We start from the raw sequence: 27,131 nt of genomic DNA on the forward strand, positions 1-27,131 counted from the left end.
TTTCTCTGCCTGACTTATTTCACTTAGCATAATACTCTCCAGTTCCATCCATGTTGTTACAAATGGCCAGATTTCATTCTTTCTCATTGCCAAGTAGTATTCCATTGTATATACAAACCACATCTTCTTTATCCAACCCCTTCTTTAAAAGGATTCATTCACTCTGGGGCACCTGGGTGGCTCAGTCAATTAGGCGTCTGACTCTCGACTTCCGCTCAGGTCATGATATCACCATTTGTGAGTTGAAGCCCTGCATTGGGCTCTGTGTTGGCAGCATGGGGCCTGCTTGGGATTCTCTCTGCCCCTCACCTACTCTTGCACGCTCTCTCTCTCTCAAAATAAATAAACGTTAAAAAAAAAACAAATAAAAATAAAAAACAAAAAGATCCACTCATTCTGATTAATGCTATATTTATGCAGCACCATCAGAAGAGCAGGAATTCTACAAAACTAAATAAAGACAGAGGTTTTAAGCATAACAAATGAATTTAGGACGATTAGAAATTTTCCTAAAATGTGCTTTTTAAAAACCAATATAATAAAAATATCAATTCAGAGTCTGTGTCTCCCTATCTCCCCACCTGCCATGCTCTCGCTCTCTCTCAAAAATGAATAAATGTTTAAAAAAATTAAAAATAAATAAAATAAAAACATCAGAATGATTTTGATGCATAGGTACCATTATTATAAATATCAATCACCACATTGGAAACAGTCAGTGATATCTTTATATATAAATGGGGGATGCCAGGGGCGCCTGGGTGGCATAGTTGGTTAAGCATCTGACTTTTTTTTTTTTTTTATTTTTTTTTAACGTTTATTTATTTTTGAGAGAGAGAGAGACAGAGCATGAATGGGGGAGGGTCAGAGAGAGGGAGACACAGAATCCGAAACAGGCTCCAGGCCCTGAGCTGTCAGCCCAGAGCCCGACGCGGGGCTCGAACTCACGGACCGCGAGATCATGACCTGAGCCGAAGTCGGATGCTCAACCGACTGAGCCACCCAGGCGCCCCAAGCATCTGACTTTTGACCTCAGCTCAGGTCTTGATCTCAGGGTCATGAGTTCAAGCCCCACACTGGACTCCATACTGGGTGTGGAGCCTACATACATACATACATACATATGTACGTATGTATGTACATAATAGGTGGGGTAGAGGGGGTGGGGAGAGATAAAGAATGATATTGGAACCTCATTAAATGGCTCCAACAGGAATTTTTTTTAAGTTCTTATTTAACCAATATCTTACATCTTTGCTGTTTCCGCCCCCCCCCCCCCCCCCCCCCACCGGCCTTGGTTAGCTGTCAGGAACCCCTTCCTGTTACCGTAACAATGCCAAGTTTTAGAAGGAAGTAATGAAAGCCAAATTAATAGTATAAAATGCATACCCCATACGTGACACTTTTATATTTCTTAATTCATTTAGTTTTCCTAACTCTAAAGACTAGACTACACTACTTATTTTCACTTATTTCAGGTTCAAAGAAGTTCTCTGACCAAAGCCAAACAAACAATAAATGACACAACTAAAATTTAAAACTAAGATTACCTTTTCCTTCATATTTTAACATCTCTGAAATTAGGATGCATCCTATAATTAAAGGATGTCAAAATATTGACATAATTGACAGCCTCTTTTTTCTTAGTGGTACATACAGCAAAGGTATGATTCATAGCAGAGTCTCAGATAAAATCAAACAAGGTATTTACTGCCAAAACAAATCCCTCAATAATTTACCTGTAACTTCTTTTCTAATTTACTATTTCTTACTTGGGATGAACAATTTCACAAGATTACCAAACATATTGTAACCATTAGCCCAACTAAAAGTAAGAGCTCCCCTATGCTAAAATACATATTTTACCATCCAGCTCTGGGTATCTATTTTGAATCTAAATATTTTTGCTTATTTTCTCATTCTAAGGTCTATTTACATAGCTGAGTACGCTGAACATGTGAATTCTCCATAAGATACTATATGAATAATTTTTGTTTGCTCAAAGGCTGAGGGAAGGCTTTCGAGTAGAAATTTGTGATATTATATTTTACCAACTACTTTTTACATACTTATTTTAAAAACCTATAACAAAAATATAAAAACCACACACATTAAAATAGCAAAAAATTGTACTTACACTTCAAAAGGGCTTTTTTTTTATCCTTACGCTCTAAAACAATGGATATTTTTTTGGTGAGATACTGAAAAACCCGTTCCTTAGCTTAGTTTGGTCATGACACCAAAAGGACAAATCCATGGTCCTGAATATTTTCTACTACGTTATCTTCCAGTTGACTAATCCTCTTTCAGCTGTGTCCAACTGGCAGTTAAAACCATCTATTGTGTTCTTAATTTTAGTTACTATATATATATATCTTAAAGAGAGAGAATGTGAGCAGGGGAGAGGCAGGGAAAGAAAGGAAGAGAATGTGGAGCCTGACTCAGGGCTCGATCTCATGACTTGGAGATCATGACCGGAGCTGAACTCGAGTCGGATGCTTCATGAACTGAGCCACTCAGTGCCCTAGTTACTATATTTTTCAGTTCTAGAATTTCTACTTAGTTCTTTTCTACAGATTCCAGTTCTCTGGTCAAATTCTCCACCTTGCCATCTATTTTCATGAATAGATTATAGTATTTTAAAGCTCCTGTATGTAACTTCAGAGTCTGCATAGCCTATGCATAACCTATTTCTATTGTTGATTTATCCCTATATCTATTGTTGATTTTCTGTGTTGATGTGTGTGCCTAGTAATTCTTTATTTAATGTTACACATTGTATGTGAATGGTTGCATGAAAATATATATGGATAAATATAGAGGCTCTAGATGATGTTACCTTCTTCCAGAAATGATTTAATTTTTTTCTAGAAACAGTCAGAGTAGGAGCAGATCACCTAAATCCAATCAAGGACTGAGCTGGCATGAGACAGGGTTTCAAACACTGTGAAGACTGGCCTACCTCTGATTTGTTCCCACTCTTATGGTGTGCCCCCTTTCAAAGGATTGCAGCTGCAAAACTAAGGCTAGAACAACAATAACAAAAAACTATTGAAAACTCCACTCAACTTCCTTGCTTTTTGCTCATCTCTTCTACAATGTTCAGCTTCTATCCTCTTATCCAAAGTAACCTGAGAGTTTGAAAATGCCTCAAAAGGGAAAGTAGCATGGAATATGTCTATCTCCCTTTTCTCCTGGACCTTGACTCAAGTTATGACTGATTTCAAGGCTCTACAATGCCTTGAAAGCGGTTTGTTCCCTACATGTCAAGTAGTTCTCAGAGGGAGACTTAGTACGTACGTGTACACACACACACACACACACACACACACACACACACACACACACGGAATATTACACAGCCGTAAAAAAGGATGAAATTTTTCCACTTTCAACAACAATGGATAAACCTAGAGGGTATTATGCTAAGTGAAACAAGTCATAAAGGAAAAGACAAATACTGTATAGCTTCACTTATATGTGGAATCTAAAAAAACGAATAAACAAAAAGCAAAATCAGACCTATAAATACAGAGAACAAACTGATGGTTTCCAGAGGGGATGGGGTAGGGAGGAAGGGAAGTGCAAAATGGGTGAAGGAAAGTAGGAGATACAGGTTTTCTATCATGGAATGAATGAGTCACAGGAATAAAAGGTACAGCATAGGGAATACATATTGTAATAGTATTGTATGGTAACAGAAGGTAGCTACACTTGTGATGAGCACAGCATAACATACGGAGATGCTGAATCACTATGTTGTAGATGTGAAACGAATTTAACACTGTGTCTATTCAAATAAAAATTTTAATAAAAAATAAGTAAAATAGATAATATATGTATCTCACCAAGCAAGGTGAATTTATAGGAGGCAATCAGTAAACTGTAAGTGTTGATTCCAACTAAGAAACCTGTTACTGTAGGGTCCTAAATGCTAGATTCCTTACATCTCAGTGAGCCCTAACATATTTCTGCCTTGACAGTTAGTAATCCATGCCATTTGTCTTAAAACATTAGATATTTAAGGCAAATTGAGCTATGGCCTATCTCACCTACCCTTTTGTTTTTGTAAGAATTTATACTAGAGACACTCTCCTTTGTCAAAATCCAAATCACCTTGTGCAGTAAAAAGGAAAATCTAACAAGCTTGGGGGCTCAAACCTTGCACATCCCAAAGAAAGGACTTGCCTGTGAAGACTCCTGGGAAATAACTTCTGAGCCCTTGGAATATTCTGCCTGGTAAGTCTCTCTGTATACCTGAGGTCTTGGGCCAGGTAACTTATGTCAATGATGTAAATTATGGTAAATTCTGTTTTTGTATGCCTGAGGTCTGGGCCACAGTAGGACCTCAGAGGAAAGGAGGGATAAGGGAAGCTGCAGACTGAGTAGTTAAGATAGTCATATGGGTACTTTCCTGCCTATGTAAATGATCCCTGATGAAAACCCCAGATATCAAGACTCAGGTAAGCTTTCCTGGTTGACAACACTTTGCATATGTTGTCATACAAAGTGGCTGGTAGAAGGAAGCATTATCCATGCAATTCCACCGGGAAAGGACAACTAAAATCTTACACCTGGCCTCCATCCTACACACGCTTTTCCCTTTGCTGATTTTAATTTGTATCTTTTCACTGTAACAAATCATAATCACGAGTTTTTTCTCTCTGCTTTTCTCTGATTTGTTTCCTTTGAGCAAAACACCAAGCCTGCGGACAGTCTTAGGAACCTCCCTCCCCCCACCCCTGCCACCACACTCCTTCAAAAAACCTATACGTACAAACAAAAACGCTTAAGGGCTGGTAGCTCACAACTACCAAGTTTTCAACTCCAAAATTATCAAACGTAGTGGCGTGGTCACCAATGTCTATCAAACTATATAGACATCACCACTTTCGAATCTTGCATATCATATTTGAAAGTCTGCTGACCACGGTACTTGCCTCCTATTTCAGATGACAAATAAGAATGAAACAAACTTCTGATGTTATTACAGAATTAATTCACATAATATGGTAACATCCCATTCTGACCACTTGAGAAGTGGTTAGTTCAAACTGCCTTGTACTGTAAATGTAAAATACAAACTAGATTTAAAAGCACATATAACTAACTCATTATTATATGGATAACATAAAATAATTCTAGACATATTTGGTTATGTAAACTGTATTACTAAAATTAATTGTACTTTTAAAAAATATACATGCAAAATATTTTTAAATTAAGTATGGGATCCACATATTTCTATTGGCAAATGCTGATATAAAACATCTAATTGATCTTGGTGATTTTAAGTGAGTACAACTTAAAAAAGGAATTGAGGCACCTGGGTGGCTCAGTTGGTTGAGCATCCAACTCTTGATTTCAGCCCAGGTCATGATCTCACTGCTGTGAAGTCAAGCCCCACACAGGGCTCCATGCTAGGTGTGGAACTTCATTGGGATTCTCTCTACCCCTCTCCCTCTTCTCCACTCATGCTCCCATGTACTTTCTCTCAATAAATAAATAAGTAATAAAAAAGGAAATCAACTTTTCTTCACAGAATGCATTTGACAATGTATCAAAAGACATTCTATGTATTTATAACTTTGAATAGTATTCATTGCCCTTATTTCCCATCAAGAAAATTCTCATCTATAAAATAACTTTAGGTATTTTCTATTCCATCAGGAATAAGACACACATTTCTAGTTCATATTAGCAAGAGAAAATACTTCACTTTATAAAGCTAAATCTTACTATAAAATTTTCAAAACCACATCTTCAAAAAGATCCTTTTTTTTATTATCCATAGTATAACCCTTTAATTACATCAACATGATCAGTAAACACAGAAGTTAAAGAATTCCATTGTCACAGCCTAGATCAGTATTAAAGAAAAAGTACTCCCAAATTAGATATATTCCTTGACATTTCTAATTACCATTAGGTAGAATTATACATATCAACATTTTCCCTCATTAGGTGATAACAAAAACACATATAATGCTACAATAAAAACAATTTTGAGAAGTAAAAATTATTTACATTAGGTTTCAGGTTGATTATTTTCTACAGCATTGTAATAAAGCAGTGCTAAATTACTGATTTCTTCAAATCAAAACCCTCAAGAACTTGTCTACAATATTCTACCTGGTAAAACTTTTACTTGGGGTTGTTGGCATCTTTACACTATCATTTTCATGAATATTAAATGTGATTTATGGTAAAATGCCTAAATTTTTAGCTTTATATTTAATTCATGCCACTAAATAAGTTATTTTCACCTTAAAAGTAAATGCACTATAGGGGCACCTGGGTGGTTCAGTCGGTTAAGTATCTGACTTTAGCTCAAGTCATGAGCTCACAGTTTGTGGGTTCGAGTCCTACGTTAGGCTCTGTGTTGACAGCTCAGAGCCTGAAGCTTGCTTGGGATTCTGTGTCTCCCTCTCTCTCTGCCCCTTCCCCGCTGGCACACTGTCTCTCTCTCACAAATAAATAAAACATTAAAAAAAAAAAAAAGTAAAAAAAAAAAAAAAAAAAAAGCACTATAATTTAAAATAAACCAGGGGCGCCTGGGTGGCTCAGTCGGTTGAGCATCCGACTTCGGCTCAGGTCATGATCTCGCGGTCTGTGAGTTCGAGCCCCGCGTCGGGCTCTGTGCTGACAGCTCAGAGCCTGGAGCCTGTTTCAGATTCTGTGTCTCCCTCTCTCTCAGACCCTCCCCCGTTCATGCTCTGTCTCTCTGTCTCAAAAATAAATAAATGCTAAAAAAAAATTTTTAAAAATAAAATAAAATAAACCCTAAACAAAAACTCTACAATTGTTTTAATATTTTAAAGACTTAACTACATAATAAACTATTGTAAATGCTCAAATTTCAGCATACATGCTAATCTTCAGAGGGCTCTTTCCTGACACTCTCTATTCCTTTATTCTTAGTTTTTTTTTCACTCACTGTACTTACCATGTATGTATGCACGCACGCGTGCACACACACACACACACACATATTCCATATATATGCACATATATCCCCATTCAAATATGTACATACATTTGTGTATGTATGCAAAATGTTTATGCTTTTGTAGCTCTCAAAAATATCTCGAGCTTTTTGTCATAGCTAGATAAAATTAAAAAGGTAAAAGGGCAATAAATGATATTCAGAATGACAGCATATAACTCTATACACACACACACACTCTATACACACACACACACACACACAAACTGAAAAAGTTCAAAATCAGTGTCCAACTACAAGTACTTAAAAAAAAACCTGAATTGTTTTGTGTTATCTTACTTTATCATCTGGGGCTAACCCTGATCTGGGACTGTCCACTGTTAAATTAAAAAAACTTTTCTTTTTTTTTTTTTAATTGTGGAAATGTAACCATTTTACTTACTTACAAGAATACAGAAAACCACTCTGGAATGCCAACTGAGTTTTGTCCTAAGAATGGGTGATACATATGTACACTTTTTTTTTTTTTTTTTTTTTTTAAAGACAACAGCTGTAAAGCTGTGAACACTCCCAAACTAGATCCTCTACTATGGGTATTTACCTGCAAAAATGGTGTCATATTGTGGCCCCTTTGGCACTTCTGGTAAAAAAAACAAAAACAAAAACAAAAACAAAACGAACAAAAAAAAAAAAAAAACAAAAAAAACCTCTTTGGACTGATTCAAACTTCTTTAATAGTGAAGAATTTATTAGAGTGGCAATTTTTGGCTTATGTCTTTGAGAGATCAAAACAATTTCTTGTTAATAACTACAGAAGGTTGAGGGAAAAGCTGCAGATTGCTTTTAAAATGCCTAAATGACTTTTCTTTAGGTAAAGAAGCAAAATTTACATGCAGAACAAATTGAGCATTTTAAAGTTTGGATTAAAATCCAATTTTACAAAGGCAGACCAACATTCTAAAATATCATGTAGAGTAATATGATTTCACAATACAGACAGCTTCATGTATTTCTTTATATCATTTTCCGTAGTGACTGGCTTTAAATTAAACTTATTATAAATAAGGTAAACGCATTAGGTGGTTTGTAAGCAAATTTTCTACTGTTTATCCATCAATAATTAAATCATAATAAACATCCAATGCCAAACGTGTAAGCTAACCATACTTAATGAGGAATAACTAACATTTAAAAACCTTAAATTTTTTCACTAGAAACAAATTTCTTATTTACATAAAATATGAAGTTACTATACAAAATACTGACAGAGCACTGAAATAAAAGTTCATACTTTATATTTTTCCCCCAAAACACTTAAATATCTTAATCCTTTATGTGTTAAAATCTGAAGACAATTCTTTTCCTTTGACAGTACAGTCAAGCACACAAACCAGAAAAAAGAAACCTAAGAACTTTCCTCTATCCATATAAACACATTAGAAAGACAATAAATACAAGAATACCGTGACCCACGAGATGAAAAATGTCATAGTAGGAAGCTATTGGGGTTCGTCCCTCCACCCAAAACAACCAGTACAGTGGGAAGAAAAAAAAACCCAAAACAGAACCAACTATTTAAGGACTCTAGAACCTGACTGGACACTTAAAACAACCCTGAGTGTTTGCTAAAAGGGAGAGACTGCTAGGAGAACCACACCTGCAAACCCATCAACACTGCCCATTCCTCAGCCCTGTCCATCACTCCTAGAGCAACTGGTTGGTGCCAGGGCAGACAATTGGGAATCTTGACATCAAAAAATTGGGGGCTGAACTTTTCGGTCAGTCAGGCAGATCAGAGACTGGCACAGGGCAGACACATGCCTTCCTTTAAGCCCTTTCAGGCTGCAGGGGCTCCTCACAACAGCATCTGTTGGAAGATTTAAAGAGACGGCAATACTTCTTTGTTGTTTGAGCCAGATATTAAAGAAAATCTTCATCAGGCCAATAGCTAACTGCGAAGATAACAGAAAAGAAACTTCAGTGATCACACACAACCAAGAATATATATTTGCAAAAATAGTTTGGGAAAGTCACAAATGGATGGGAATAGCCCGAACAATGAAAATCAAAGAAACACTTGTGGAGAGGGAGAATCTGGTTTCCAGAGTTACTACATTATAAATGTCCTGGCCTCAACAAAAAATTACAAAGCATACAAACGAACAAGAAAACATGGCCCATTCACAATTAAAAAAAATTAACAGAAACCATTCCTGAAGAAGTCCAGAATTTGGAACTTGTAGTCCAAGATATTAAATCAACTGTCCTAGATACGCTCAAAGGGCTAAAGGAAACCCAATAATAACAACAAAAAAAAAAAAAGAAAAGAAAAGAAAAAAAAGGAAATAAGGAAAACAATATACGAGAAAAAGGAGAATATCAACAAAGAGACAAATTATAAAAAAGAGCCAAAAGAAATTCCAGAACTGAAAAAAAGTACAATAACTGAAATGAAATATTCACTAGTAGGGTTCAACAGATTTAAATAGGCAGGAAATAAAAGGATCAGGAAACTTTAAGAAAGTCAAAATTATCAAGTCTGAGGAACAAAAAGAAAAAGAATGAAGAAAAACAAACAGAGCCTGAGGTACCTATGTACCCCCATAGGCATCACAGGAGTCATAGACAAAAATAATGATAACCGAAAAAATAATAGTTGAAACTTCAAAAATCTGAGGAAAACATGAATATACACATCCAAGAATCTCAAGAAACTCCAAGAAGGATAAACTCAAAGAGATCCATGCCAAGATATTTTGTATTCAAAGTGTAAAACCCCAAAGACAAAGAAAGAATCTTGCAAGCAGCAAGGGAAAAAAGTAACTGGACCCACAGAAGTGATTCTCAATACGTTAACAACTAATGTCTCATCAGCAACCACGAAGATCAGGCAGCACTGGAAATGATGTATTTAAAGTCTGAAAGAAAGAAAAATCTTATCTCGCAACAGTATCCTTCAAGAATGAAGGAGAAATTAAGACATTTCCAGATAAACAAAAGCTAAGGAGGTTCATTAGTAATAGACCTGCCATACAAAAAATGCTAAAGGAACAGTTTCAGCCTAAAATGAAAGGACACTAGACAGTAACTCAAAGTCATAAGAAGAAATAAAGAACATCAGTAAAAGTAAGTTCATATGTACTTACAAAAGACAGTATAATTGTACTTTTGATTTGTAGCTTCTCTTTTTTCTCCCTTTTCCTATGATTTAAAGGGCAAAGTACACACATAGAAAAATGATAAATCTATGTTAATGGGCACATAATGTATAAAGAGGCAATCTGTCACAAGAGCAATATAAAGGAGGAAAGAAAGGGATAAACAGATCAGTGTTTATATACTATTGAACTAACTACTACACAAACTAGTTTCATGTATGTTTAAGATGTTAATTGTAGTTCCCAAGTAATGATTAAGAAGTTAATTAAAAAGTATTACAGAAAAGGAAAAAAGAAGGAGATCAGAAAAGTACACTACAAAAAATCAACTGTGCAAAAACAGGGCAATAATGGAGGAATTGAAGAACAAAAAACAAGACACAGAAAATAACTAAATCAAAACCGTAAATCCTTCCTTATTAGTAATTACTTTAAATGTAAATGGATTAAACTCTTCAACTGAAAGGCAGAGATTGACAGAATGGATTTTTTTAAATATGGTCCATCTGTATATTGTCTACAAGAGATTTATTTTAGATACAAAGACACAAAGAGATTGAAAGTAAAAGGACAGAGTAAGGTATTTCATGCAAACAGTAACTAAAAGAGCTGGAATTACTATATTTTTGTCAAGCAAAATAGACTAAAATAATTAAAATAGGTTACAGGAGATAAGGAAGGGCACTATATATTAATAAAAAATTAATATATAACAACTGTAAACATATACATACCTAAAAACAAAGCTTGAAAACATATTAAGTAAAAACTAACACAAATGAAAAAAAAAAGATAGTTCTACAATCATAATAATTGGGAGATTTCAATATCCCATTTTCAACACTGGACAGAAGGACCAGATATAAGATCAATAAAAGAAATAAAGGACCTGAACAACACTAGATACCTAATGTATTAGATCTAACTGACATATATAGAATGCTCCACCTAACAACAGGAGAGTACACATTCTTCTTAAGTGCCAATGGAACATTCTCCATGATACTTATTAGTAAGACCACAAAGGGCGTCTTAATAAATTTAAAAAGATGCAAATCATGCAAAGTATGTTTTCCAATCACAATAAAATGAAACTGGAAATCAGTAACAGGAAAAAAAAATGAAAATTTTACATATATGTGAAAATTAAACAGCATAACTCTTAAACAACCAATGGGTCAAAGAAGAAATCACAAGAGATATTAGAAAATACCTTGAAACAAATGAAAACAAAAACACAGCGTATCAAAACTTATGGGATATAGGAAAAAGCAATGCTAGGAAGAAATTTACAGCTGTAAAACCTATAATAAAAGAAGATCTTAAATCAACAAACAGCAAATGAAACCCAAAGCTAGCAAAAAGAAATAATAAAGATTATACTGTAAACAGAGATCAGAAAAAACAATGGGAAGTCAACAAAACCAAAAGTTGGTTCTTTGAGGGGAAAAAAAAAAACCCTTCAACAAAATCAACTTTTAGCTAGATTGACTAAGAAAAAAAAGAACTTAAATTACTAAAATCAGAAATGAAAGTGATGACAACCCATCAACTACACAGAAATAAGAAGGATTATAAGAAATTACTATGAACAGCTGAACACCACACTGGATAACTTAATGAAATGGACAAATTCCTGGAAACGACCAAACTACCAAAACTGGCTCAAGAAGAAATAGACAATCTGAACAAACACATAAGCAGTTTGAATCAGTAATCAACACTTGTAACAAAGAAAAGCCCAGGAACAGATGGCTTGACTAACAAATTCTACCAAATATTTAAAGAAGAATTAATAAGAATCCTTCTTAAAATATTCCAAAAAGCTAAAGAGAAGTGATTACTTCCAAGTTCATTCTATGAGGCCAGTATTACCCTGATAGCAAGGCCAGACAAAGACACCACAAGAAAACTACAGGCTACTACTAATAAAATACTAAAATAGTAATACTAAAACTACTAACATTCTCCAATTCATTTGCAGAGTAGAAGTCCCTAACAAAATACTAAGAAACCAAATTCAGCAAAGTACTGAAAGGATCACACTTATGACTCAAATGAGATTTATCCCCAGAAGGCAAGGAGGTTCAATATGAGAAAATAATCAAGGTAATAACACATTAACAGAATGAAAGACAACAACCACATGAACATCAATTAATGCCGAAAAAAAAAAAACATTTAACAAAATCCAATACCCTTTAATGATAAAATACTCAATGAAGTAGGGATAGAAGGGAACTTCCTCAACATGATTAAAGTCATATATGAAAAAACCACAAGTAACATTATATGCAAAGGTGAAAAACTGGAAACTGTTCCCCTAAGATCAGGAACAAGACAAAAATGCCCACTTTTACTACTCCTATTCAACATAATACTGGAAGTTCTGGCGTGAGCAATTGGGCAAGAAATAGAAATAAACGGCATCATACTTGAAAAGGGAGACATAAAACTATTTCTATTTACAGATGATAAGACCTTATATGTAGAAAACCCTAAAGAATCACATATAAAAACCTGTTGGAGCTACTAAATGAATTCAGCAAAGGTGAAGGATACAAAATAAACAAACATCAGTTGCCATTTCTGTATATCTGCAACAAATACATGAAAAGGACATTTACATAGCATAAAAAACAATGAAATACTTAGGAAAAACTTTAAATGAGGAAGCACAAGACTTGTACACTGAAAACTACAAAATGTTGCTTTAAGAAGACCTAAACAGAAGACTTAAATAAATGCAAAGGTATTCTGTATTCATGTATTAGAAAACTTAATATTAAGATGACAGTATTACCCAAAATGATCTATAGACTCAATGCAATCCCTATCAAACTCCCAATGGTATTTTTACAGAAATAGAAAAACCCATCCTAAAATTTATACGGAATTCCAAGGAACCTTGAATAGCCAAAACAATCTTGAAGTAAAAGAACAAAGTTGAAGGACTCACATTTCTTGATTTCAAAACTTACTACAAAATCACAATAATCAAAACATGGTATAGGCATAAGGATAGACATAAAGACCAATGAAACAGAACTGAGCCCAGAAATAAACTTTCATATCTATGATCAACTGATTTTCAGCAAGGTTGCCAAGATCATTCAGTAGGGAAAGCATAGTGCTTTTTAACAAATGATGCTGGGAAAACTGGATCTATTCACATGAAAAAGAATGAAGTTGGACTCTTATGCCAAAGAATTACCTCACTATGGATCAAAGGCTTAAATCTAAGAGCTAAAACTATAAAATTCTTAGAAGAAAGCATGGAGGTAATATTCATGACGTTACATTTGGCAATCACTTCTTAAATATGAAACCAAAAGCACAGGGAACAAAAAAGAAAAGTAGACAAATTAGAAAGACTTCATTAGAATTTAAAAACTTTTGAGCATCTAGGGAGAGTATCAAGAGACTTAAATTACAACTTGCACAAAGGTAGAAAATGGGTGCAAATCATCTATCTGGTAAGGGCTTAATAGCCAAAATAAAGAACTCCTATAACTCAAGAACAAAATACAAATATGATTAAAATATGGGCAAAGGACTATAAAGACACTGCACCAGAGAAGATACACAAATGGTCAATAAGTACCATGAAAAGATGCTCAACATTATTCATAGAGAAATGCAAATAAAAATCACCATGAAATATCACTGCACATCTACTAGGATGGCTACTACAAAACAAATAAAAAGCAGAAAATAACAAATGTTGATCAAAAAGAAAAGAACAAATGTTTGTGAGGATGTGGACAAATAAAACCACTGGCGCACTGCTGGTGGGAACTTAAAATATGCAGCCACTGTGGAAAACTGTCTGGGGATTCCTCAAAAAGTTAAACAAAGAATAACCATATCACCCAGCAATTCCACTCCTGGGGATATACCAAAAAGAATTGAAAACAGCAATTTTCAACTGCTAGTATATTGCTAGTTTCAATACTAGTGTCAAGAGCAGCATTAATCCTAACAGACAAAAGGTACAAACAACATAAGTGGAATAAACAAAATGTGAAACATACGCACACAGAATACTATTCTGCAAAAAAAGGAAAGTTCTGATACATGTTACAACATGAATGAACCTTGAAAACATTATGCTAAACGAAATAAGTCAGACACAAAAGGACAAATATTGTATGATTCTACTCATATGAAATATCTAGATTAGGTAAATTCTGCACAGATACAGAATAGAGGTTAGCAGGGGTAAGAAGGTGGGAGCAATGAGGAGTTATCACCTAAGGGGTACAGAATTTTTGTTTGGGATGAAAATGCTCTGAAAATAGACAATAGTGATGATTACACAACATTCTGAACGTATTTAATGTCACTTAATGGTACAATTTTATGTTCTATGTATTTTACCACAATAAAAGGTTTTTTTTCCTGTGTCGGCACACATTTACATCGGTTTTTCATCAAGCTTAAATATGGCCAATACCTTATTTTAGTAGAATTTTATTAAAAGAACTGGCTAAATAATTTCATTGTGAACAGTCAACCTATATCAATTATTTTGAACACAAGAGAGTAAATATTTGGATTACTGCTTATGGTTAGGATATAGAAACTTGCAAAAGACTTTCGTTGCTCCCACCTCAACAACAAGAACAAGACAGAGAGTATAAAATCATCTCAGAGAGAGCTGAGGTGCAAAGAAACATAAGTAAACTAAATTCCTACAGGAACAAGCCCTTTCTAGTAATGAAAGGAAGCTGGGGTCATGATGGAATGAAGAGTGAACCTGCTATAGAAGGAAAAAATTAGTCCAACATTTAACAAACTTTTAAGGGGAGCACAGTGGCTGACACAACAGATTAAAATCATTAGCAGCCTCATTCCCAAAGCAAATCTGCACTTTCTCAAAAGGATGTTTTCCAAATACTGGAGCTGCGGAGTAGGGAGGCACGGGTGCAAAATGCTGGCAACAGGGCAACAGAGCTAAGAGAAAAGCATCCCCAAAGGACAAGGGCCTTCACCAAGTGCAAAGCCACACCCACTACAGGATGGCATCAGGGTATCAGGCAAATGCTTTCTCCAGAAGAGAGGAAAGCCAGGGATGGAGCAAAGGAGAAAAGAAAATGTCTCAGCTGCTCAAGATCCCAGCAGTTGGGCTGTGAAACGGCAAGACATCTTACAGTTTTATGAACTGTTGGCTGGGCTGTAAAGCATAAAGATTTCTTCAGTCTCACAAGTGCTCAGACCCTAAGACATAATGAAGGGCAAGTCTTTGATTCTGCACTCAAAACATCTGATACCACTGGTGAACTAAATAAAACTAAAGCTGTAACAGAGTCCAGACTCACATTAGGCTGTTTTCCTATTACTATTGTATTTCAGCTTTTCTCCTTCAACTATGTCACAGAGGTCTATTTATGTAAATGAATGCTATGCATCATCCTTTTAAATGTACCATGAGGCAGAAATGTTTTACACTACCTTTTTCATTACAGACTATTAAGACATGTATCTAAGGATAAGATTTAAGAAAATTAATATATTTTACTGCTTCATCAAAAACCTTGTTAAGGGGCGCCTGGGTGGCTCAGTCGGTTAAGCGTCCAACTTCGGCTCAGGTCATGATCTCGCAGTCCGGTCCGTGAGTTCGAGCCCCGCGTCGGGCTCTGTGCTGACAGCTCAGAGCCTGGAGCCTGTTTCAGATTCTGTGTCTCCCTCTCTCTGACCCTCCCCCATTCATGCTCTGTCTCTCTCTGTCTCAAAAATAAATAAACGTTAAAAAAAAAAAAATTCAAAAACCTTGTTAAGTGAAATTGTTTCCTTCCTTGCAAATGCACATAGGGAAAGAATGCCACTGCTACAATTTGAAATAAGGAGCTAGTAGTTTTATAGACCACTGCATATGTAGCATCAGAGCAAATGTCAACAGTTTTAAAAAGTCAAATAATGTTTTAGTATTATAAAAATTAAGTTTTGACTTCGCAGGCTCCCTGAAAGTGTTTCAGGATCATGGATCACACTGAGATCTGCTAGGCAACTTCCCAAACTTCATTCCAATGAACTTATCTTAGCAAACTGAATATTAGTAATTCAATAAGGCTAATGGTCAGCTATTAACAATAGAAATCACATAATCGAAATTACCAATTGCTGAGCTCAGGAAGAAGAGCAAATTTGGAGGGGGGGGGCAATGAATTCAAGACTGAACTTACTGGAGCAAACTTAAATGAGTCCACAACTCAGAAAAAAAGTCACTTTATAGATCTGAGAGTGACATTTATTTTTTTTAATGTTTGTTTATTTATTTATTTATTTTTTTGAGAGAGTGTGTGTGTGTGTGTGTGTGTGTGTGTGTGTGTAATTGGGGGAGGGGCAGAGAGGGAGACACAGAATCCAAAGCAGGCTCCAGACTCTGAGCTGTCAGCACAGAGCCCAACGCAGGGCTCAAACTCATGGGCTGTGAGATCATGACCTGAGCCACCCAGGTGCCCCCTAAGAGTGACATTTATAAAACTGATTAAAGCCAGGAAGAATTGTGTGATAAGAGGGAAGGTCAGAAATGTGACGAATGCCTACAACTATTAAGTGGATAAAGGGAAGTCATCAAAACACCTCCAAAAAGAATGAATCAGACACAAATTGTGATAAATGAAAGAATGTCAGTGACCATAGGAGCCAATCCATTTTATGGCTAGGGAAACAGAGCTTGAAGAGGCTCAAAAAAATGATTTGGCCAAGCATCTGAAAGTGAGAGCATCAGGTCTTAAAATGCCACTTTAGGGATCCCAACTGAGTTTTCTTTCCAGAGTACCAAATTTCCAGAGAGTTAGGAAGCAATTCTTTCCTATTCTAGCTAGAGAATTAAAGCCTAGCATGAGGGACAGATATGAAGGAGTAAATAACACATGTATTTTCCACTCCCTCTAAACCCTGCTCCTCTTACTAGTCTATCATGTGTTCTGGTTTTCTTCATATCCCACAAATCAATGCATCACCCAACCCGTAGGCCCTTCCTTCAAAATAGATCCAGAGTCTGACCATGCCTTACCACCTAAACTGCTAAAATTTTAACTCAACCTCAATCATTTCTTTGCCTAGAATATTCAGAGCATCCTGAATGCTCTTCCTGCTCCCACCCCACCACCTTCCTGCCCCATTGACCACCAGTAGCAACCAGAGCATACATACTAAGTCATACATACTAACATCATCTCTCTTCTTAAAAATCCTCCAACAAATGGCACTTTACTCAACAGTTAACGCCAAAATCCTTAAATGGCTTACCAGGTCCTAAATGACCTGTCTGCCATTCCCCTTTTTTATCCTTCTCTGCTCCCACCTACTCCATTCTAGCAGCACAGCATAGTCTCTTTGCTGATCCTGCCTTTGTACTTGCTCTTCCTTGGCCTGGAATGCACTTCTCCCAGATAGTCTCACTTCTTTCTGGGTTCTACTCAGACATCGCTTCCCTGGTCACCCTATATAAAAGTGACAACTCTATACCCAGGTTACACTCTATCCCCCTTCCTTGTTTTAATTTCCACCATAGTCTTCCTGCTTGACATTCTAAATACTGGTTTACTGCTGATTCCCTCCACTAGAATTTAATCCCCTTGAGAGCAGGGACTTAATGTTTTTTTCACTGGTTGTATTTAGTACAAAACCCAGCATTTAGTACAAAACCTAGCACTCAATAGGCACCAAACCTGCCTAATGAATGAATGAATGAAGTAAATAACAGAGATTAGTAATCTTTTATAACCTGAAGTATTTCTATTTAAAGTCAATTTATTAACTGGCAAAGTTTTAGATCACTGTCCCATTCTGATGGCTCTGCTTAGGCTTTTCCTTTTATGTTAAGAAGTTTCATTCGTTCATTCAATAAACACTCACACAGAGGCCCTATCATGTCCTAGGCAATATGTAGCATGAAGGCAGAAAGATAAATAAAACATGAACTCTGCCCACAAGAAACTTAGTCTTGGGGAGGTAGTATATCATTTCCAGAACAATAAAGTTACAGTACTCCAGTGACAGTAATGCAGGTTAATACACTAAATGTTGTTAAAACTATTACAAAAGTCAAATAATTCATTCAACAAAGAAAATACTCAAACTGTACTTTTCATGAAAACTGCTTCACCAATTTGATAACTTATGTAAAACAATCTGATTGGCTGTAAAGATCAAGACCTTTAGTTCACTATATTGGAACATGAAGTGAAATCCCTACTCATCTTGATTCATTATCTCTTGGATTCAGTAACATCTTAGACAAAACCGAAACCAGTCACCAAGAAATCTCTAACAGGCTTATTAATGTTGCATCTCAATACATTCATTGGTATAAATAATCCCCAAATCCTCTGGCTTTCCACGAGAAGTATTTTATTTTCTTTAACATGTATTTCTGCTTATATTGTTGGAAAATACATTAAAATTTAAAATATGATTAAAATCTCATTTTTAAAAATCACTCAAAATGTAAATACTTTCATCACAAATAACAATAAATTGATTTGCAGATGATAAAACCCCACAGAAAGGGCATTTGTTTGAAACAGCTGTTTGGTTTCAGTGAATTCAGAAAGTCATCTATTAGAAATGTCATATGATGCTTTTGATAATAATGGGCTTACTCACAGCAGAACCAAGAGAGCAATTGTAATCATTTGAGGTAGTCTGTGATTTTGATACACAAATGGTTATACACAAAAAGGAAAAGGCCCACTGAAAAAGCAGAAAAGATTTGAAAACAAAAAGGTATCTGAAAAATGTAAGACTTCATTACTTTTTATCTATTCCTTTGTAAATGGGTCAAATTATTATTCACTCTAGCTAAATTAATTTTACCATATTTTCTATGATTTAAAAATGCTTTAAATTATATTGTAAAACTAGAAGTTCACTGAAAAATATAAATTTTAATTTTAATTTTTTAAATTTTAAGTAGGTTCCATGCCCAGTGTGGGGCCTGAACTCACTACCCAGAGATCAAGAGTCATAGGCTCTATTGACTGAGCCAACCAGGCACCCCTACAAACTGTTTTTAAAACACTTGCTCTGCCAATTATCTCCTACCCTTGAAAATCATCTTTGATGGCTAGTGAAATATTACTACTCTAAAAAAATCGAAACTCTTCCACTATAATTCAAAAACAAAGAAGGCAATTCAAATTACTATTGTCTATCTCAATTAAGTGATAAGAGCTCCTAATCATGGGTTTGCATGTAAGTATTTCTCAAAGTAGATCCACAATAGGTTGAAGTAGACTATTGATTATTCTGGGCTTCAAATTACATTACTTAATCCCTTGAAAACTAACACTTTTAAGCAATAAAGGAAGCACTGGGAGTTTACAGCTTTGTGTAGTGCCTGACCTATCCTCTCTAGAGTAATCCAGCTTATTTTATTTGGTGAAGAGTCAACTAGTGATAATATTAGAACAATAGTTTCAAAGTTCTTCTTGAGGAAGGTAAAGTAGTTTAAATAAAATGTTTCCCCAAGCATTAGAGAAAAAACAATACCCCTAAAAGCTTTATTTTTAAAATAGGAAAATAATGGCACATACACTAATGGAAACAAAACTGATCTAGGCACTTTGCAATTGTAAGATCAGACAAAGTAACTACATTTATACTCTTGATTCATATTTGGCCACAAACTCAAAGGTCATTCTTTACAATTTCCATTCCCTCAAATGCATATCCAATTGGATCAAGTCAGACTGTGCTATTTTCATACCCGTCACAGTTCTCCATCCCACCACCCTCTACCTCCACTGCTAAGCCTTAGTTTAAACCATGACAATTGATTATCTAAAACATTACAACAAGCCTCATAAATAGTTTCCCTGGTTCTTTCAAAAGATTAATAAAATTGGTAAACCTCTGGCAATCCTGGTCAAGAAAAAAAAATGAACAGTATTATAATAGTGGAAATTAATATATAATTGATATTAACAAATTAATTATGATTAATATAATATATAATATACAATATATTATTATAATTAATAGTGGAAATTAATTAGGTACCATTTTGTAAAGTTAAATATTACATGCCCTATGATCCTATAATTCTTATTCTGGGCACATATCCAAGAGAAACTTTAATACACGTTTACCCAGAAATATGAACAGAAATGCTCACAGCAACATGTCTGTAACAGCGTAACACTGGGAACAACCCAAATGTCTGTAATAAGGAAAATGGATAAATCCTGATAAATTTGCAGAATGTAAGACTATATACAGTGGTAAAAATGAATGAACGACAATTACATGCGACAAGAATATTAATAACACTGTATCAAATCAAAAAAACAAATTCAGAAGACTACCTTTTAGCATACTTGTTTTATAAACAAAAACCAAAAAAAAAAAACAACAACATTGTTTAGGTAAATGTGTTTATAATAAAATCTTTATGAAACATAAAAGACTGAAATACAAATTTCAGAATGATAGCCAGCATTTAGGGAGAGGCAAGAACACACAGAAGATGTAAACAATTGGTAATGTTTGAGAAGTTGGATTCACAGATACTACTTTACTGATGTATAAATACACTCTAGATAAAATCATGCACAGACCAGTGAGAATAACGTGTCATGAGCCGCAAATTGTGATTAACACAATTCTGTGCAAATTGGTGGGAAAATGTAAATTAAGTTTAGGGGAAAAAACTAAGAATGAAAGGAAAGGCATAATTAAAGACTGAGTGGTTTAAAAATCTTATAAGAGAATAAGTGAAAATGTTTTAATAATAAAAAGGACACAGGGTTAGAGTCAAAAGGGCTGACTTTTCTTCCCCAGTCCTGCCAATAAGTAGCTGTGTAATCTCAGGCTACTCACTTACTTAACAGATGAGCTTCCAAAATGGACTATGCTCAGAAAGGATTTCTTTCTTTCTTTCTTTTCTGAAACAAATGGCCTATATTTAATGATATCAGGTATGAAATCTGGTCACTTCTGGAACAGGTACCATTCCATTCTGAACTTCCCTTCTTTTCCGAACCTACCAATATTGTCTAATACCTGTCACTACACTATTGTGCTCACGAATAAAATTAAGACACATAACTGATCATTCCAACAGATACTCTTCATAACTTTACTGATTATTACAGTCACTTAAGCTGAAATTCAAAAGATATATATACTCTGGGAGAATAGTTTTTCTCTGACATATGTTTGATCAATAAATGTTCCTACAAAAAATCATATTAAGACCAATCATAGAAGTTTAACCAAGTTATGCTACAATAACAGACACCAACAAATCCTGATGTCTCAAAATAACTAAGATTTTATTCCTTCATGCTAAATGCTCATTGAGAGGTGACTTAAAGGACCTAGGCTAAAGTAGCAGCTACCATAGGAAGGAGACAGTGTGGCAAAGTATATACTTTTTTTTTTTTTAAGTTTATTTATTTATTTCAAGAGAGACAGAAACAGTGTAAGCAGGGGGCAGGCAGAGAGAGAGAATCCTAAGGAGGCCTGCAGAGAGAGCACAAAGCCCAATGCTGGGCTCAAACTCAAAACCGTGAGGTCATGACCTGAGCCAAAACCAAGAGTGGATGCTCAACTGACTGAACCACCCAGGCCCCCCAAGTACATACTCAATATTTAAAGTTTCCATCTAGGAGTATCACACACTTGTTCTACTCACACTTCATGGCTAAATCAAGTCACATGGCCATGCCCACCTTTAATTTGGCAGGAATACTTACCATATACCCCAAGAGGAGAGTAAGAATACTTATGAACAAGTTTCACAATTTCACAAATTGGAAACATCAAATGAAATGTTAACATACTATGATGTACTAAAAAATCAAGATTACAAAGAAATAATTGATATACTTGGTTTTGAAGATTTACCCACACATATATGTCATCAAATTGGGGTTCCTGGGTGGCTCAGTCATTAAACATCTGACTTTGGCTCAGGTCATGATCTCACAGCTCATGAGTTTGAGTCCCACATCGGGTGAGCTTGAGCCACGCTTTGGGTGAGCTCAAGCCTCACTTTGGGTAAAACACAAGCTCCAGGTGAGCCCTGCTATTCTCTCGCTCGCTCTCTCTCTCTCTCTCTCTCTCTGCCCCTTGCTCACTTGTGCCCTCTCTCCAAAAAAAAAAAAAAAAAAAAAAAAAAATGGACAACCTAGAGAAAATGGATAAATTCCTAAAAACATATAAATGGCCAAAACTGAAACAAAACTGAAACTGAAACAGCCAAAACGGAAGAAACACAAAATCTGAGCACACCAATTCCCAGCAAAGAAATTGAATCCGTAATCAAAAAACTCCCAACAAACAAAAGTCCAGGACCAGATGGCTTCACAGTAAAATCCTACCAAACATTTAAAGAAGAGTTAATGCCTATTCTTCTCAAACTGTTCCAAAAACAGAAAAGGAAGGAAAAGTTCTAAATTAATTCCATGAGACCAGCGTTACCTTCATACCAAAACCAGATAAAGACAACACTACAAAAGAAAACTACAGGCCAATATCCCTGATGAACACAGATGCAAAACTCCTCAACAAAATATTAGCAAACCAGATCCAACAATACCTTATAAAAGTCATTCACCATGATCAAGTGGGATTTATTCCTGGGTTGTAGAGGTGGTTCAATCTTCACAAATCAATCAACGTGATACATCACATCAGTAAGAGAAAGGAGGGGTGCCTGGCTGACTCGTGTGGTGGAGCGTGCTACTTTTGATCTCAGAGTTGTAAGTTCAAGCCCCATGTTGGGTGTACAGATTACTAAAAATCAAATCTCCAAAAAATATATAAATAAAAGAAAGGCTAACAACCATATGATCATTTCAAAAGATGCAGAAAAGGCATTTGACAAAGTACAACATCCATTCATGATAAAAACCATCAACAAAGTGGTTTTAGAGGGAACATACCTCAACATTATAAAGGCCATATATGAAAAACACACAGCTAATATCATCCATCTTACATGAAGAACAAAATGACAATAACAACAACAACAGAGCTGCTCCTCTACAGTCAGAAATAAGACAGGGATGCCCACTCTCACCACTTTCATTCAACCCAGTACTGGAAGTCCTAGCCATAGCAATCAGACAACAAAAAGAAATAAAAGGCATCCAAATTGGTAAAGAAGTAAAACTTTCACTCTTTGCAGATGACACGATACCATATACAGAAAACCCTAAGGACTCCACCGAAAAATGGCGAGAACTGATGAACAAATTCAGTAAAGCTGAAGGATACAAAACCAATATACAGACACCTATTGCATTTCTATACATTAATAATGAAGCAGCAGAAAGAGAAATTAAGAAAACAGTCCCATTTACTATTTATGAAAAATACTAAGATACGTAGGAATAAACCTAACCAAAAAGGTGAAAGGTCTGTCCTCTGAGAACTATAAAACACTGAGGAAAGAAACTGAAGACAACACAAAGAAATGACAAAATATTCCATGCTCATGGACTAGAAGAACAAATATTGTTAAGATGTCTGCACTATGCAAAGCACTCTACAGAGTTAATGCAATCCCTACCAAAATACCAACAGCATTTTTCACAGAACTAGAACAAACAATCCTAAAATTTGTATGGACCCACAAAAGATCCTGAATAGCCAAAGCAAAGCAAAGCAAAACCGAAGGCATCACAATTCTAGACTTCAAGCCATATTACAAAGCTACAGGAATCAAAACAATATGGTACTGAAACAAAAAACAGATCAATAAAACAGAAAACTCAGAAATGAACCTAGAATTATATGGTCAAGTAATCTTCGGCAAAGCAGGAAAGAATATGCAAAGAGGAAAAGTCTCTTCAAATGGTGCTGAGAAAACTGGGCAGCTATATGCAAAAGAGTCAAACTGGACCACCTGTTTGCACCATACACAAAAGTAAATTCAAATTGGAGTAAAGACCAAATATGAGACTTGAAACATAAAAATCCTACAAGAGAGCTCAGGCAATAATTTTTCTGACGTTGGTCATAGCAACGTCCTTCTAGATATGTCTCCTAACAAAATATAAAAGACAACCTACTGAATGGGAGAAGATACCTACAAATAACCTATCCGACAAAGGGTTAGTATCCAAAATATAGAAAGAACTGATACGGCTCATCTAAAACACCAATAATCCAATTAAAAATAGCAGAAGACATGAACAGGTATTTCTTCAGGAAGACATACAGATGGCCAAAAGACATATGAAAAGATGCTCAGCATCACTCATCATTAGGGCAATGAACACCAAACCATAATGAGATATCACCTCAAACCTATCAGAATGGCTAAAATAAAAAACACAAGAAACAAGTGTTGGTGAGGATGTGGAGAAAAATGAACCCTTGTGCACTGTTGGTGGGAATGCAAAGTGGTGCAGCCACTGTGGAAGACAGTGTGAAGTTTCCTCAAAAAATTAAAAATGGAACCGCCCTATGATACAGTAATTGTGCTACTGGGTATCTGCCCAAAGAATATAAAAACAGTAATTCGAAGGGATATATGCATCCCCATGTTTATTGGAGCATTATTTACAATAGCCAAACTATGGAAGCAGCCCAAGTGTCCATCAATATATGAAAGGATAAAGAAGTGGTATATATATACAATATGCAATGAAATATTATTCAGTCATAAAAAAAAGAATGATATGCAACAACAGAGATGGTGCTAGAGAGTATAATGCTAAGCGAAATAATCCAATCAGGGAAAGTCAGATACCATGTGATTTCACTCATATGTGGAATTTAAGAAACAAAGGGGGAAAAACAGACAGACAAACCAAAGGGAGACACTTAACTGCAGAGAACAAACAGATGGTTGCCAGAAGTGAGACAGATGAGGGGACTGGTGAAATAGGTGAAGGGGATTAGGAGTGCACTTGTCTTGATGAGCACTGAGTAACGTATGAAACTGTTGGATAACTACTGTACACCTTAAATGAATATTGCACTGTATGTTAACTACACTGGAATAAAAAAAAAAGATTTAATAACATAAAAACTCAAAAAGCAAATAAAGAAAAGGCCAAAAGACCAAATCTCCAGCACAATTCTGAAAGAAGAAGCAAAACAATCTATAGCTCTCAACAACACAAGTGTAAAGAAATTTCAGGGAAATATTTACTTTTTTCCCTAAAATCTCAGTATTGTAGACTAAGAGATTCAAATTATCCAGTTAGTTGATCAATGGATCCTCTACTACAAATAAGAAACAAGAATAGAAAGATTTCCCCAAATCTCTCATTTTGGAAAACAGATTTAAATTATTTGAATTAAACCGAGGGGGAGGTAGCCCGCAATAAAGGGTATAACAATAGGAATGACCTGCATACCAATAAGGTATACCATGATGGAGGTAAGGGTCTGGAACTGGGATAGATGTAGGCCAGGGTTACACCACTAACTACTGGAGAGAAGATATGCTGCAATCAAAATAACGAGAAGACTCGGAAACCCTCTGGGTGTCCCTGTACCAAGCATTAATAATACACTAATAATTGAAGTACACTGAAGTACGGGGTTCACTCCATGAGTACAATGACGGTAGAAAGGGAAGCTTAAAGGCTTAATTAAATGTGAGACATGACAGGTAGAGGCCTGATAACCTGAGAAGTGTGATGAATGGATCTGGATTCTTCCCTGGAACAGAGTTGTATAAGAGCTGGTGAAAATGTAAGGAGATAAGGCATATTCAATCTCAAAAACAACTGAACTAGAACAACTGAACCAGAAAGCCCAAGTGAAACCTCACGTATGTAACTTTTAGAAGAGTATTAAATAATCTTTGATGCCATATTAACATCAGCTTAAATATTGCAATATCTGAGTAGCTTCAGATGCCAAAAATAATCAAAATAAGATCCTTCCCTTCATAAGATAATTGTCATGACTTCTGCCCTTCACAACCACATTTCAAGCATGTTCATTAATTAAAATATTTATTGAACATCTAGTATAGAGAAATCCTGTGTTAGGCACTAACAACAAAGAAACAAAAGACCCTATCACTGGCCTAGAGGTGAGAATCTAGAAAAGCAGGCAGTGACAATGAAGTGTAATAATGATGTAATCTCAAGCACCTCTGGGAGCACAGATAAGGGAAGACCACTGATAGAGGATACAGAGAACAAAGAAAGGCCCAGCACACTGCAGAGGTTCAGTAACTACTAAATGAAGACTGGCCTTATCTCCAGGACTTTAGTCTCCAGGACTAATATTTTGACCAGTGTTATTAGTCAGGTATTAGTCAAAAGACAGAAATCACACCAGTAATTTTAACAAAGAATTTAGTGTAAATTGTTAACCAGGAATTGGAGAGCTGAAAAGGCAAAAAAGAGAACTCAGATAATCACAAAGATAGTAATTACAGGAAGCAGCTATGACCCCCAGGCTGAGGGAGAAAAAAAGAAGTGACTGAAATTACTAAAACTCAATGGTTTGGAGAAACCCCAAACCATTTGGGGTCCAGATCTCTGGAAACAAAGCACTCTTTGAAGAACGCTAAGAACAAAGAATTTGTAGGAGGGTCCCTGAAAAGGTAAGATGGGAGATCTCTGAGATGGAACAAAAGGCTAGCTGATGGCATCTAGGAGAAGATTTGATGAGGGTTCTATGAGTGGGAAAAATGCAAAATGGAGCCACTTGCCGCTCTTTTTACTGTCAGGGTGAAGTCCTGTTGCTATGAAGATATTGATAGGGAGAAGTAAACACAAAGAGCAAATCCCTTGTACCTCCTCTTGCTTTCCTATTTCCCATTCTATTGGCAGAATTAATAAAGAACTAGGTGGCAAAAAAGAAATATAGTTTGTAGGGTCTCAGCTTCCACGCTACAAAATAAAGTTTAAAGGATGTGTATGAGGCTGACTGAAAATACCCTAAAAGCCAGCACTACCTATCCCAATTTCTCCTCTCTAGGTACTTATATTCTCCTCTCTAGGTACAAATATTCAGAATCAGAAAACTCTAGTTAAATTATGCTATTTGACTTTTCTCATGAGCTCTGAGGAAATTATATAAAAAATGAACCCTAAAAT

At 35.6% G+C, this 27,131-nt stretch overlaps 1 protein-coding gene across 2 annotated transcripts in view; it reads right to left on the reverse strand.

Annotated features, from left to right (window-relative positions):
• CDK17 (cyclin dependent kinase 17) overlaps positions 1–27,131 on the reverse strand; it is a 111,679-nt gene that overhangs the window by 41,023 nt on the left and 43,525 nt on the right. Inside the window, exon 1 of one of the 2 annotated variants that reach the window (XM_042947436.1) lies at positions 2,138–2,400. The exons of the other annotated variant lie outside the window; for it this stretch is intronic. The gene's annotated coding sequence lies outside the window, so the exon portion shown is untranslated. Of the gene's footprint in view, positions 1–2,137; positions 2,401–27,131 lie in introns of those variants that run through there. 2 annotated transcript variants of the gene reach the window in all.

This window comes from Panthera leo, chromosome B4 (assembly GCF_018350215.1).
Source record: "Panthera leo isolate Ple1 chromosome B4, P.leo_Ple1_pat1.1, whole genome shotgun sequence".
Lineage (NCBI taxonomy): Eukaryota > Metazoa > Chordata > Mammalia > Carnivora > Felidae > Panthera > Panthera leo.